Below are 12,304 nucleotides of genomic sequence, written 5' to 3'. Positions count from 1 at the left end.
GTTTGTGTCTAATGTGCTCAGAGGGAAGGTGCTTCTAGAGTAAGTCTAGTTAGACTCCTTTCCCGGGAAACTCTGCTCACAGTGCTTAACATACAGGGTGCCAGTCGTCATTTAGCTGTTGTCTGACACTTGCCTTCCGTGCATCTAAAGTCCCTGCACCTATACATAAGGGAACTCTTCCCCTTTGATAAGAATTATATCTTTTGGGGGTGAGCATACGTGCTCTCTCAACAATCAAAACTTTCAGAAATATAGCATCACATTATTTCATTTGCGTACTTTGTCAGCATCTTAGGCAAGGTCAGAGACGCTGACCTAAAACCAGTCTGGCGCTGGACGAGAGCTGAGAGGGAGAGTTCCTGCTTGGCACATACAAGGCTCTGGAGTCCAGCCCCATCCCTGCAAAAAGAAGGAAGATCAGAAAACCCAGAGTTCATGTAAGGACTGTAGTTCATAAAAATACTCTTATGTATGGTTTAGACTTCGTGGTTTAAGTTTATTTTGAATTTGACTTTTGAACAGAAGTGTTCCTCTTGTTTACTAGGGCTAATGGGCTTCTCCACTCATCACTCTTCAGAACTTGCCTCTTTTCCCATTTTAATAAGTTGGGAGTGTGGAACAGACTGTCCATTTCCCTTCTCTCAGCACTGGACTTCAAACCAGTTAACAGAGTAAGACAAGTATCTTTAAAAGGCTTGACGTTAAGTACTTGGATGTATGTCATCAGAGTCATTAAAAAGAACACAATGTTTATCTGTTTTCTTAGCAAGCACAAAAGCCTCCCTTCGCTTTCAAGATCAAGGACAAGTACATCTGTGAGCTAAAAACAAACAAATAAGCAAATCCTATCACTTTGTAGGAGTGAAGGCCTATTTCATGTTCGTTAATTGTATTGTTGTCACTGTGAAGCTTTTAAAAATATGCTTAAAAACTGTCCATCTTGTATACTTCTTCTCCCTGCTCTGGTGAAATTCCAAAGATTAGATTTTATCCTTTCTAAACTGGAATCGTTAACTATAAACAGTGCATTTTAGTCTTGCTCTGAGTTTAAACAGATGAGAATAATTTCATAGGATTGTTTTTGGTCAAGTTGAATACAAGTTCTTCTTTTAAAGGGGGTTCCAAGCCTTTTAGCAATGAAATTTGCTGTGGAATGCTGACTGACTTTAGGACAAAGACAAGGTATTAGACAGTTGGACTGAGTGCGTTATAGTCTTTAAAAGGAATAGAAGATTTCCATCCCACAGTGCAAATAATGCCAGAGCGTCCCGAATCGTGGTGGCCGGTATGGCAGCTGTAACCGAATCCTTATGAGGAAACGGTAGCGTGGCCCAGCGGGGAGCGAGGACGCTGGTTTTGCGACTGACTGAAGAGCAGGAAGGCGCCACCAGTGCACATCTCCTGCAGGACTCGGTTGCACAGAGGATGCTAGTAGCTCTGTGGGTTTTCTCCCTCGCCTCTGAGGGTTAGATGAAGTTCTGTCTTTAGCATGTGTCTTGCAAACTAGTATGTAAGAAATGTTGGCAGTGGCCATTACCATTGTTATTGCCAGTCGTCTGTCACCGTCACATGCTTCATCACAAATTTGGCTCATTGCTAGCCCTACCTGAGTTTGAAGGAGCTAGAATCTAGGTGTGCTTTGGTTAAAAAGTATTCTGTAAGAAAGAACAAACGCTGCTCCACTGCCGAGCAGAATGGATGTGCTCTAAGGAAGGCTGGATATTTGGGGATGCCATCTAATAGGTTCTATGCACCGGCCAGTTCTTTTGCCAGGTGTGGAAGATGCAGAGATGAGGAGAGCCAAGCTGATCCCTTTACTCAAGAACACTCAGTGTAATAAAATCCCACAGTCTGGATGGCCTATACAGCCCACACTCTCACCCTCTGGATACAGGGATGCCCTAGATGGAGGGCCAGCAGATTCAGTTCCCAGTGAAAGCCCACTTCCTCGTTGGCTAATGTCTTCCATCCATCCTGTATTCAGGACAGAGGGTGGGAAGGACTCAAATGTCTCCTGAAATGCTTATTGGAGTATTAATCCCATTCCTAAATGCCTATCTTCATAGCCCACCTCTTAAAGACTTATCCAGATTTCCCTGAGCACAGGGATTGCAGCTCCAGCATGAATAATGGATGAGAACAGGCATTCAGTGCAGGGCAGGAAGCTTTGGTTTTCTTGTGGTTAGAGACAAATTAAGAGGAGGTTTTCATGCTAAATATTGTAAAGGGTTGGCTTTGCTGTGACTGCATGGTCAGCTGGAGCTCTCTGAGAAAGGGATCATTTAAGTTTGAACCTAAAGAGGAAGCCAGAGTGAGGCTGTAGAAGAGAGAACTCTTCCAGCACATGTGTGGGATGATCCTTAGCCTACAATAGGAAGAGCTAAGAGCATTCAGGGACCATCACGACCTTTCTCGCAGCTGCAGGTGAGGGTGGGGAGAGAGGAAGGAAGCAGGCACTGCCAGCCATCCTGAGGAGAAAAGAAGGAAGCAGCTACAAGAAGGTAAGGGTCAGGATGAGTCGGGGTTTATTTAGAGAGATCACCCTGGCACACTGTGTGACTTGATCAGAGGGAAGGAAACTGGACGCAGGAGACCAATTGAAAGGGGCTTTGAAGAGTCCAGGTGAGAGGTGATGAAGGCCTGGGCCGTGGTTAGAGAATATAAACCACAAGCCCGCCACATACATGCACATTGTGTTTAGCCTCCCCTCCCTGAGGACTTTGCTGAGATTGACTCATTTAATTCTCAAAATTGTCTTTAGGGTAAATATCATTGTTATTTCTTCTGGACAGATAAGAGCAGTAACAATGTATCCAGTCTGATAGTTGTAAACTATAAGACCAGGATTTGAGCCCAGGTAAATTGTGTTTGACCATCATGCATAATTGATCGAATTTAAGATGTGAACAGAATGAACAGGCCTTATTGATCACAAGGAACCAAGGTTATATCTGATTCAGGCAATGAGGTGCACAGTAGTCACCTGGACCAAAATAGGTGATGGACTTAGAGCTGGAGATGCTGAGAGAAACATGCCCACCATGCCAGGGTAATGTGGTTCTTATGGTCCTAGAGAGGAGGCTAGAGCAAGGCTGAAGAATAGAGCAAGTCCAGCACAAGGCAGGAATAAATTCTGGTGACTATTTATTTATTAAAACTAATAATGCTAAACACAGATGAAGTTGCTCAAAGGGAGAAGAAGGCCCTGAAAATCAGTAAGTAACGTCCAAAGGAAACCAGGGCAGAGTGGATGGAAGTTTGCCTGGCCAGTGTGCACACAGAAGCCAGTGGTTGGTGGGGTTCCACGGAGGGCTGGCAGGATGGCACTTTATTTGGTGGTGGCCAGAGCCATTTCATAGGCTGAGTGGATGTGACGACAAGAGTACAGTGACATGGGCAGGACTGAGAAGGGATGGGAGCATCTGAGGGACCTATGTAAAGCCGTGTGAGAGATGGTTTTGATTCCTATGGGTAGGGGTGGCTGCCAGAGTAGCCGCTGGAGCATTTGAGTCTGCTAGGAATATAGTTCTGTTTGATTGGCTGGCTGGCTGGCTGGCTGGCTCTCTGTATGCCCATTACTGCAAGAAGGAGAGCAGATCAGTATGGAACCAGCCAGTGTATACCGCAAATACGACATTGTTGTGTTACTGGGTGTGTTTTTTGTGCTGGTTTACCCATTTCCATTTCTCCCCTCTCTGGACACACAACATGGGGGCACTGTCAGCTCTGACTGGGCTGGGTTTTAGGGTGCACAGTTGCTGTGCATCTATGTATTTGTGGGCTTCTCAGCTAGATGGTAAGATTGATACTTGGTTCAGTGGCTGTGTCAAGAAAGCTTGGCCCGTATAATTGGTTCTGCCCCATGAATTCCAAGTAGGAAGTAACGTGCCCCCTCTGTTTCTTTGGAGTGGTAGTTGGCAATGCTAGTGGATGATTTGTCTGTCTGCCTCTCTAAATGAGGACAAGACCCCTTGAGCTTCACTATCCTCAGCAAAAAGCAGAGTGGACAGAAACCCTCAGTGTGACCAAGCAGTGTTGGTGATTTGGAGGACTGTGTCCTCAGAGCTCAGCCTACTTCAGTCTCACATCTGTCCTCTTAGTCACCGCTTGCCCTTGTCGTGTAGTGTGGCACAAGATAAGATCTTAAGCTTGGGAACTAAGTGACTGTTGGATTCCTGACTTTGTCACTTACTAGTTAGTTGTATGATCTTCATTCAGCAAAGTAGTCGATTCTTTCTCTCGTAGGCAAAACTAGTGACTCAGTAATGGAAGTACATAACAGAACGGTTTTCAGTGCTCGCTGAGTAAAGAACCAAAGCTGTGGGAGGATGGGAGAATGGGAAGCCTGCATCAACAGGCAGGGAATCGTGAGCCTCCAGCATGGCTAGGGACTGGGGGTGGCCGCCCACTGTATCTGAAACACTTCCACATCTCAACCTGACAGCCTGGGATTCAGGCCAAACATGCCTGAGCAGAAGCCCCCTGCCTTGATCCTGGTTAAAGAGCATCACTAAGTGGGCAGTGGGACCAGGAGTCCTCAGATCTAATCTCCGTAGGGCATGGTCCCACTCCTACATACACACAGCCTTCCAGGCCCTAGCAAGTGCTATGGCTGTCTACCTGGTTCCTAGTTCCCCAGTCCCCACCCCATGGAGCTCTCCAGATCCCATCTCCTCCCAACAGATATAGACAGCCTGGTTTCTCTTCCCTCCAGCCCTCATAAACATCTAGTTCTAGATGCTGCCATTTCCTTGACCTCGGGACAGCGTGTATTAAGTTAATACACCTCTGCTGTTTGTTCCATTGTGTCCGCGCATGTGACTTCATCTATTTTAGGAAACAAGCTCCGGGCAGGGATTTGGTATAACTCATTTATACAGGGCTTAGTAAAATGCTCAGTGGAATTAAAGACACCTAATAAATGCTTTCGACTGTTGAATGATGCTGTAATCATTTTAATGGAGGCTGGTGTTGTATGTATTTAAACAAATGGCAACTTTTCCAGCAACATTCTGGCAAATTAGCAGCTTCTAAATTAAAAGAGTCTTTGCTTAGAAATTAAATTGTGTGAGCTGGGGCAGCATGCAGTATTTATTGCTGAGCTGATTTAGGCAGAGACCAGAATGCAATGGTAGAAGCCAAGGCTGAAATTTGCTACGTTTGTTTGTTTTGTGAAAAGGTGGTTGGCATCATAGGGGTAAGATGAGTAAGGAGGGCAATTTAAAAGTGTCGTTGTGAGTTTAATGTATATTTTAAAGAGTTAGTTTAAAAACAACAACAACAAAACCCCGTGTATTAGGCGAGCAGATGTGATTTGGCATTGCTGCTTCCCACACGTGTGACCTTTTCATTAGGGACGTGTGTCTGATGTGGTACAGATGTCACCGGAGCTGCTTGGTAATATTTTCCACAACCTGTTTTTAGTAATTAGTCTTGAATTTGCTGCTTCAGAATACTGGGTTCTTTTTTGGCAACTTAGTAAACCGAGAACTTGAAATGTGCCTGTTGCGCCAGCAGAGGGCAGTGTAAGCTAGCCATTTAACTCCCAGTCGGCTTCCTGATGCTGAGTTGCTAGAACAGGGAGCTAGAATTCTCATCTAGGTATGATTTGAGATTTGCTTTTAGAGAAATTAATTGAAAATGAAATTTTTAAAAAATTTCCTTTAATGGCCACTTTTAGCAAGGACATAAATTGTCCAGAACAGAGTTGAGCTGTAGTTTTTTTTTTATTGATTTGTCTATTCTTGATTTCTCCATCCATAACTATACACGAAAAGTATAGACTGTGTGAGTCTATGCAGTTATAAGACACACTATTTCACTTGGTCGTTGGACAGCAAGGCTTTCATTTCTGTTCTTTTCCTGACAAAGGAGCAAAGGAAAGGTCATTTCTGAGAGTTGTGGTCCAAGGGAGTGTCTGGGAACTGAAGGGGCTGGCACCGAAGGTCCGTTCTTGTTATGATCAGCTTTGTGTCAGTCAAGTGTGGCCTTTCTCCTGGGCATTTCTTCCCACCCTTTGGTGCCAGCGCTGTGGACCACTCATTGCTCACGGTGGCTCCGGAAACAAACTGGGGCTTGCCTCTCCCTCCTCCCTTCTCTCTCTGCAGCCTCTGCCACTGGGGTCTCACTTCTCGTTGTCTCTGGGCTGTGCTCGGAGTGTTTACGCCCCTTCCCCTGGTTCATATGCTGAACCCTTGGAGAAGAAACCTGTGAGAAGATGGTAGAGGTTAAACGAGGCCAGCTCCTTGGCTCTGGCCCAGCCCTTGCAGGCGGTGACACTCAGAAGCTGGCAAGCGTGGCCTCCATTTTAGGGGAACATTATTGATCTGTAATGGTGGAAAGGGGGACACATAGATATTGGTCAGGTAGTAGCTGTATGATTTTAGACTTATTTTTCTTGATTAGAAGAAAGAAATGTCTGTTGTTATGGAGCAAGCAGGTGGCACTCCAAAGGATGGTGTGGCTGATTTCTTTATATACCATTTTCACTACATTTGGACCACTCAAGTGTCTTTCTTTCTGTTCTCAGACCTGGAGACATTCGTCACAGGCAGTGATCTTATTATGCGTTTTCATGGTTGTTTTCTGTGTCTCGTCTTACAGAATATAAGTTCCCTTAGGGCCAGGAATTCCCCCCCACACACACACACACACTGTGTACTTGACATTTATGATATGCTTGTTGCATTTTATAAGAATTGTAAATAAATATATGGGAGATGGAAGGGAAAGATTGGATTCATTCTGTTCCCTCTGGCTTCTGTAACCCACCCCCTTTTCTTGTTTTCAGTGATTCATTCTAAAAGACTGCCATATCCTTGGCTTGGCTTGTGTACAGGCATTGCCACAGGGAGGCACTATAGCATTTGAAAAGTAGACAGATGTTTGTTGCTTGGAAAGAAACCAGACAGCCCATAGTATTTGGTCCATTTCCCCTGAAGGGCCAATGTCTGGCTAATTTAATGTCAACAAAGCAGCACACTGAACTCTGATTGGTAGACCTTGTTGAGTTTTTGCTACATGAGATAGTCACAGGACCAAGAGGAATTGCAAGTCCACTGACGAGAAGATGCAGAGGGTGTGACTGATCAAGAATCAGGTTGTCAGACAGTGACATTTGAAGTTATTCTCTCAGTGATGTTTTGTTTGCTTAGAATACCAGAGTCCAGCTAATGCCAGGACCTAGGAGTAATGAGTTACAGCCAAGTCTTGAAGTAGCAGCTGATGCTGCCTTTGAAGACACATGTTTTTTATGTTCTTCGCTTACACTGTGGCTTGAACAAGGCTGCAATAGAAATTCTTCAAGGGGCACAATTTAATGAGGTTAGCATCATATGAAGTTATGCAAGTGATGGGTCATCTTTGGCTGGGAATGAAAGTTGCTATGTAGTTTGAGCAGCCTCCCTCTTCTGAGCAGACTACCACAGTAGAGCCCAGGATGCTGTGTGCTTTAGCTAAATCCAAGCTGAAGTAGGGATATGTCTTCTGAAAATGAAGAGAGAGAGAGAGAGAGAGAGAGAGAGAGAGAGAGAGAGAGAGAGAGAGAGAGCCCTAAAATGGGACATTAAATCTTAGATCTTTGTTGACAGGTTTTAAAAAGTAATTTGAGAGGGCTAGAGAGATGGATCAATAGTTAAGAGCACTGGCCGTTCTTCCAGAGAACCAGGATTTGATTCCCAGCACCATTGTGGCAGCTCATAACCATGAGCCAGTTCCATGGCATCTGTCAATCTTGCAGCCTCTTTGCACATCAGGCACACACATGATGCATATGCATATCTGCAAGCCAAACACCAATACACATAAGAATAAATTTAAAATGAAAAGTAATCTGAAATTAATTAAAATTGGTAGTTTAAACATTAGTTCCTATCCATCCAGTGTTCTTCATAAGCAGTGCAACACAGTCTGAGATACTCAAGGCTGCACAGACATCCCAGTGATGTCATTTACTGCTCTAGCTGCAGTGTGAACATGGGGGAACAGGGCCTAAAATAAGGCAGACTAAAGACTTGTGCAATAGCCAGCTTTATTCAAATCATCAGGCAATTTATACTCTGAGGGTTAAGAAGAGTCACCTGAGTAAGGTGTTCAATCACAAGGACAAGTCACATGTGGCAAAAAGAAAACAAAACATGTTTTTCTATAAAGACATTTGAATAACAGCAGCTGAGGTGAACGCACTCCTCTCTGCTGCACCTAGGAGGAGCATCCTGGGGGGAGAATAGACACACATTCCGAAATCATTTCTGTGTTTTGAAGAAACTGAGGTCACAAGACTCTTGTCTTGTTCTCTTGGAGTTTTCTCACAGGCACTTGGAATTCTCACAGGACTCCACTCTTGGACTGTGTTCTGACATGCCTTCAATTAAAAAAAACCCTAAATCTTCACCTCTGACTAGAGTTGAGTGGTGCTGTGTACTCATGGCATCGTTATTGTAGCCAAATATTTCCACACAGTTAGATTTTATAAATGCTGTTGCTAGGCTGACTCTAAGTGGTTGACCTAGTAACCCTCTAAGTTCCATCAGTGGGACAGAACCCATTGTAAAGGTTAATGGCAGTTATTACTATTTTCTAGTTCTATTAGAAAATTGCACTATTGTTTTTTATAAACTTTTGAGAGTTGTTCTTTATAAAAATGTTTTATTATGTTGAATTTCATTTTTCATTATGTCTCGAATAGGAGTGTAATTTCCATGACTACCCAGTCTCCCTCTAACCGCCATTATTTCTCACCGCTGTTAAAAGCTATGGATCCTTTTGTCACAGTTTTGAAGAATTCCTGAAGTGTTTGCCCTTGTTCCATATATGCTGCCTTAATAATGAATATCTTAAGAGACTTGAGATTTTTCACTTAGGTATTACTTCCATAAAATCCACTTAAAATTTTTATTACATTTATTTATTTACTGTACATATGTATGTATGTATGCCATGGCCAGACAAAAACTCGGGATTGTAAATTAGGCTATAACAGAGATATATTTATTCCAATTGTGCCATGTACCATATACACAGTGACTATTGTGATGGGGATTTGAATTTTAAAACTTGAAAATAATTTACAACTTTAAATAAATTTCCTTGTGTCTGTCCCAGACCCCCTCCCTTTCTCTCTCTCATACACACACACACACTTACAAAAACTGAACATTTAAAATATTTATTTTTAAATTAAAAACATCTATGGAATAGAAGAAAATTAGAAAAGACAAGTATGGATGGGGATGATGGTTGAAAGTCAGGTGATCAGCATCATCCTAGGTCCCATCCATCATTAGCCATGTGGCATTGTACAAATTAAGCAACCAAGCCCCAGTCTCCTCCTGTGAGGAAGAATCATAGCACCTGTTCCAGAGAAGGTTGTAAAGCTCAGAGATGGCTCCTCCTAGAGTGAGCTCTGACTCACTTACACAGCACAGCATAGGAAGAGCTAGAATGCTAAAAACTTACATTAAATTTAACTTTAGATTCCTCTGTGTTGTGGAATATTGTTTTAACTATGTAAAGGTGTGTTACTTTTGTTTATGCTGCATTTGTTTAATTTTGTAAAGATGTGTTGCATTTGTTTCACCTTGCCTGCCTAAGGCACTTGGTTGGTCTGCTTGGCCAATAGCTAGACAGGAGAGGGATAGGCGGGGCTGCCAGGCAGAGAGAATAAATGGGAGAGAGAAAGAGGAGAACAACAACAGGAGGAGGAGAGAATGAGGATGCTCCCAGGGCAAGAAAGCAGGCAGGTGCCAGCCAGCTAGACTTAGAGAAGCAGTGAAAGTAAGATACAGAAGTAAGAAAGGTAATAAGTTCCAAGACAAAGGGTTGATAAAGAGAAACAGGTTAATTTAAGTTAAAAGAGCTAGTCATAAAAGAGCTAAGCTAAGGCCGAGCATTCAAAACTAATTAATAGTGAGTCTCTGTGTCATGATTTGGGAGCTGGTTGGTGGCCCATAAGAAAGAACCTGATTTGATAATTAAGGTTATTAGTAATGAGATAAAGAATGGACAAATTAAAGAGACTTAAAACTCAGTACTTGAGCTGCATTCTGACTGGGCACCAACATTTTTATGAGCAGAAAAGTTGGCTGTTAACAATGAAGATGATGCTGACTATCAGGTCGGTCATTGAATTCATGGGATTTGCTGGATGCTGTAAGTGCGGAAGAGATGTCTCTTATCTGATCTTTTCTACAATTTAATGGGGTAGGCTTCATACATGTATTTCCAAGTTAGGGGAACTGTGGTTGAGAAGGGTTCCTGTGTCCTTGGTGGACACTGGCCTGAGGCTTTGGGTGCATTCCCCTGAGACTGACTCTGGTGGGCATGAACGCTGGAGGATGTAAGGGAGCCAGCCCCTGGTCTGATTCTTGGGTGCTCCAGTGTGACGTGGACTTTAGGTTTAGATGGATATTCTCACCAGTGTGTTTCTTGTGTCTGTCATGTCTCATTTGGTTCCTCTCTTAAATTTAAGTACAAGCTTCAGGAAGAATAGCACTCAGGGCTTTAGCTAGAATTCTCCTCAGCTAAGCAGTCGTTGTTTCCGTTCTAACAAGAGCGAGAACACAGTTTAGTCAGGTTTTGCTATTCTCACAAGGCTCACTTCTTCACATTTCTGTCAGAGGTCTTGTCAGAATGGCCTTTTGTCAGCAAGTCTGTCGTCAACCCTAACTGTATTGTTTATGTATTGTATAAAAAGATGGAAATCTTTGAAACCCTTCCCTTTCCTCTGCAGTCTCTCTTCAGCCTCATCTCGCTGCACTGCAGCTGTTCCTAGCACACACTTAGCACCTCTGCCCATTTACAGCGCAAAGCCACCTGGTATGCATGCCTGTTAGAGCAGCACCCTGCTGCTCCCAACCGGCCCCACCATAGCTGGGTAAGGCTGCCACAGACAAGCGCCAAAGACTGGCATTGGGTGTATTCTCAGGAACTGAGGTCAGGGTTCTGATGGGCTTCTTCCCGGCTATTGGGTAGCAGTGAAAGCTACTCTTACTGGGAGGGCAAAGAGAGAGGAAGTGAGTTCTTTCTTGTCTCATCTTGTAAGACTAGGATTTCCCTCAAAGTGTGAACTTCAACCTCCTGTCCTCTGCCGAGGGCATTGTCTCAGATACTATTTGCATTCTGAAGAGGCAGAAGTGTCTCATCCATATGGCCTTTCTGTTAATATAAGATTGTGAAAACTGGACAGTGTGTCAGGAAGAAGCAGAAACTCCTTAGATTCTTTTAAGTCCTCGTAAATATTCATGCTACTATTGCTTTACCTCCAGTTTGCATTATTTTCCCACATTGCTTACTGCCATGTAATGGAATAATAGAGAATAGTCACATGGGAGATTGTGGTATGGGTAGTAATTTTGTTCTTGCTGAAAAATGGCAGTGGATGAAAATTTATTAGTATGTGTGACCAATTTCCTAGCTTAGAAATGATAAAATTTTAGAGAAAAAAATTGACATGAACTCAGGCCCCTTTAGTTTAAGAATGAATTTATTCCTCTATTAACAAGGTTGACTCTGTTGTGCAGGCCAGAGTCAAGGCTGGTTGGGGTCAGGGATAGCTCCCCTGCTCTTAGGAGGACCACAGGGCCAGCTCTCCCACCTACCACAGATGTGGGAGAGCTCTCTCCACTTCTCACCTGTCTTGTGGTGGCATGGACAGGGGAATGATGCCCTCCTGCCTATCCATCAATGCCTGAGGCAGGTGGGAGAGATGGCCCTGGGGTCATAAGAATGGGAGAGAAAACTATCCTTGACTCCCACCAGCTACAACACTCAGGAGAGCAGGTCCTGTACCTCACCAAGACAGCACAATAGAACCAACCCTGTTAGTGCAGGTGGGGTGAGCCAGCTCTGAAGTTGTCTCCATTTCACAGCTGGCAGACCAGCCCTACAGCTGCCCTGGCCCAGACCCAAGGATATGACTTGGCCTGCGCCATCATCCACCCCAGCTATGATCTGCTGAAGCACATGAAGGGACCTAATCTGCAGACCCGAAGCTGAAGGACCTCCACAGCACAGGGCAACAACAGGATGTCCAGGAGGAGCCCTCGTGAGGGCTCAGCATCAATAGTGTAGTTAAACCAGAAGCTTCGAACCTTAGCAATGACTCCTAGCAATGAACACTTGCAAGTAAAGACAAATGGACAAAAGGGTACATGGAGTGACTCACTGTGTCACACTGCCCCTTCCGTGTGTGTGTGTGTGTGTGTGTGTGTGTGTGTGTGCACGCGCAGGGGTAGAGGGTTTCTACAAAGGGCCTGGTAAATGAATGGGATCAAGATACATGATGTGCTGGGCGGTGGTGGCACAC

General features: G+C 44.1%; 1 protein-coding gene across 1 annotated transcript in view; it reads left to right on the top strand.

The window, feature by feature from the left end:
* Positions 1-12,304, top strand: part of Jazf1 (JAZF zinc finger 1) — a 306,547-nt gene that overhangs the window by 73,227 nt on the left and 221,016 nt on the right. The gene's annotated exons all lie outside the window — the stretch shown is intronic.

The sequence above is a fragment of the Alexandromys fortis genome, unplaced genomic scaffold, assembly GCF_014885135.2.
Source record: "Alexandromys fortis isolate MF-2015 unplaced genomic scaffold, M_Fortis_MF-2015_v1.1 scaffold_93, whole genome shotgun sequence".
Taxonomy (NCBI): domain Eukaryota; kingdom Metazoa; phylum Chordata; class Mammalia; order Rodentia; family Cricetidae; genus Alexandromys; species Alexandromys fortis.
This window is presented reverse-complemented; position numbering and strand designations above follow the sequence as displayed.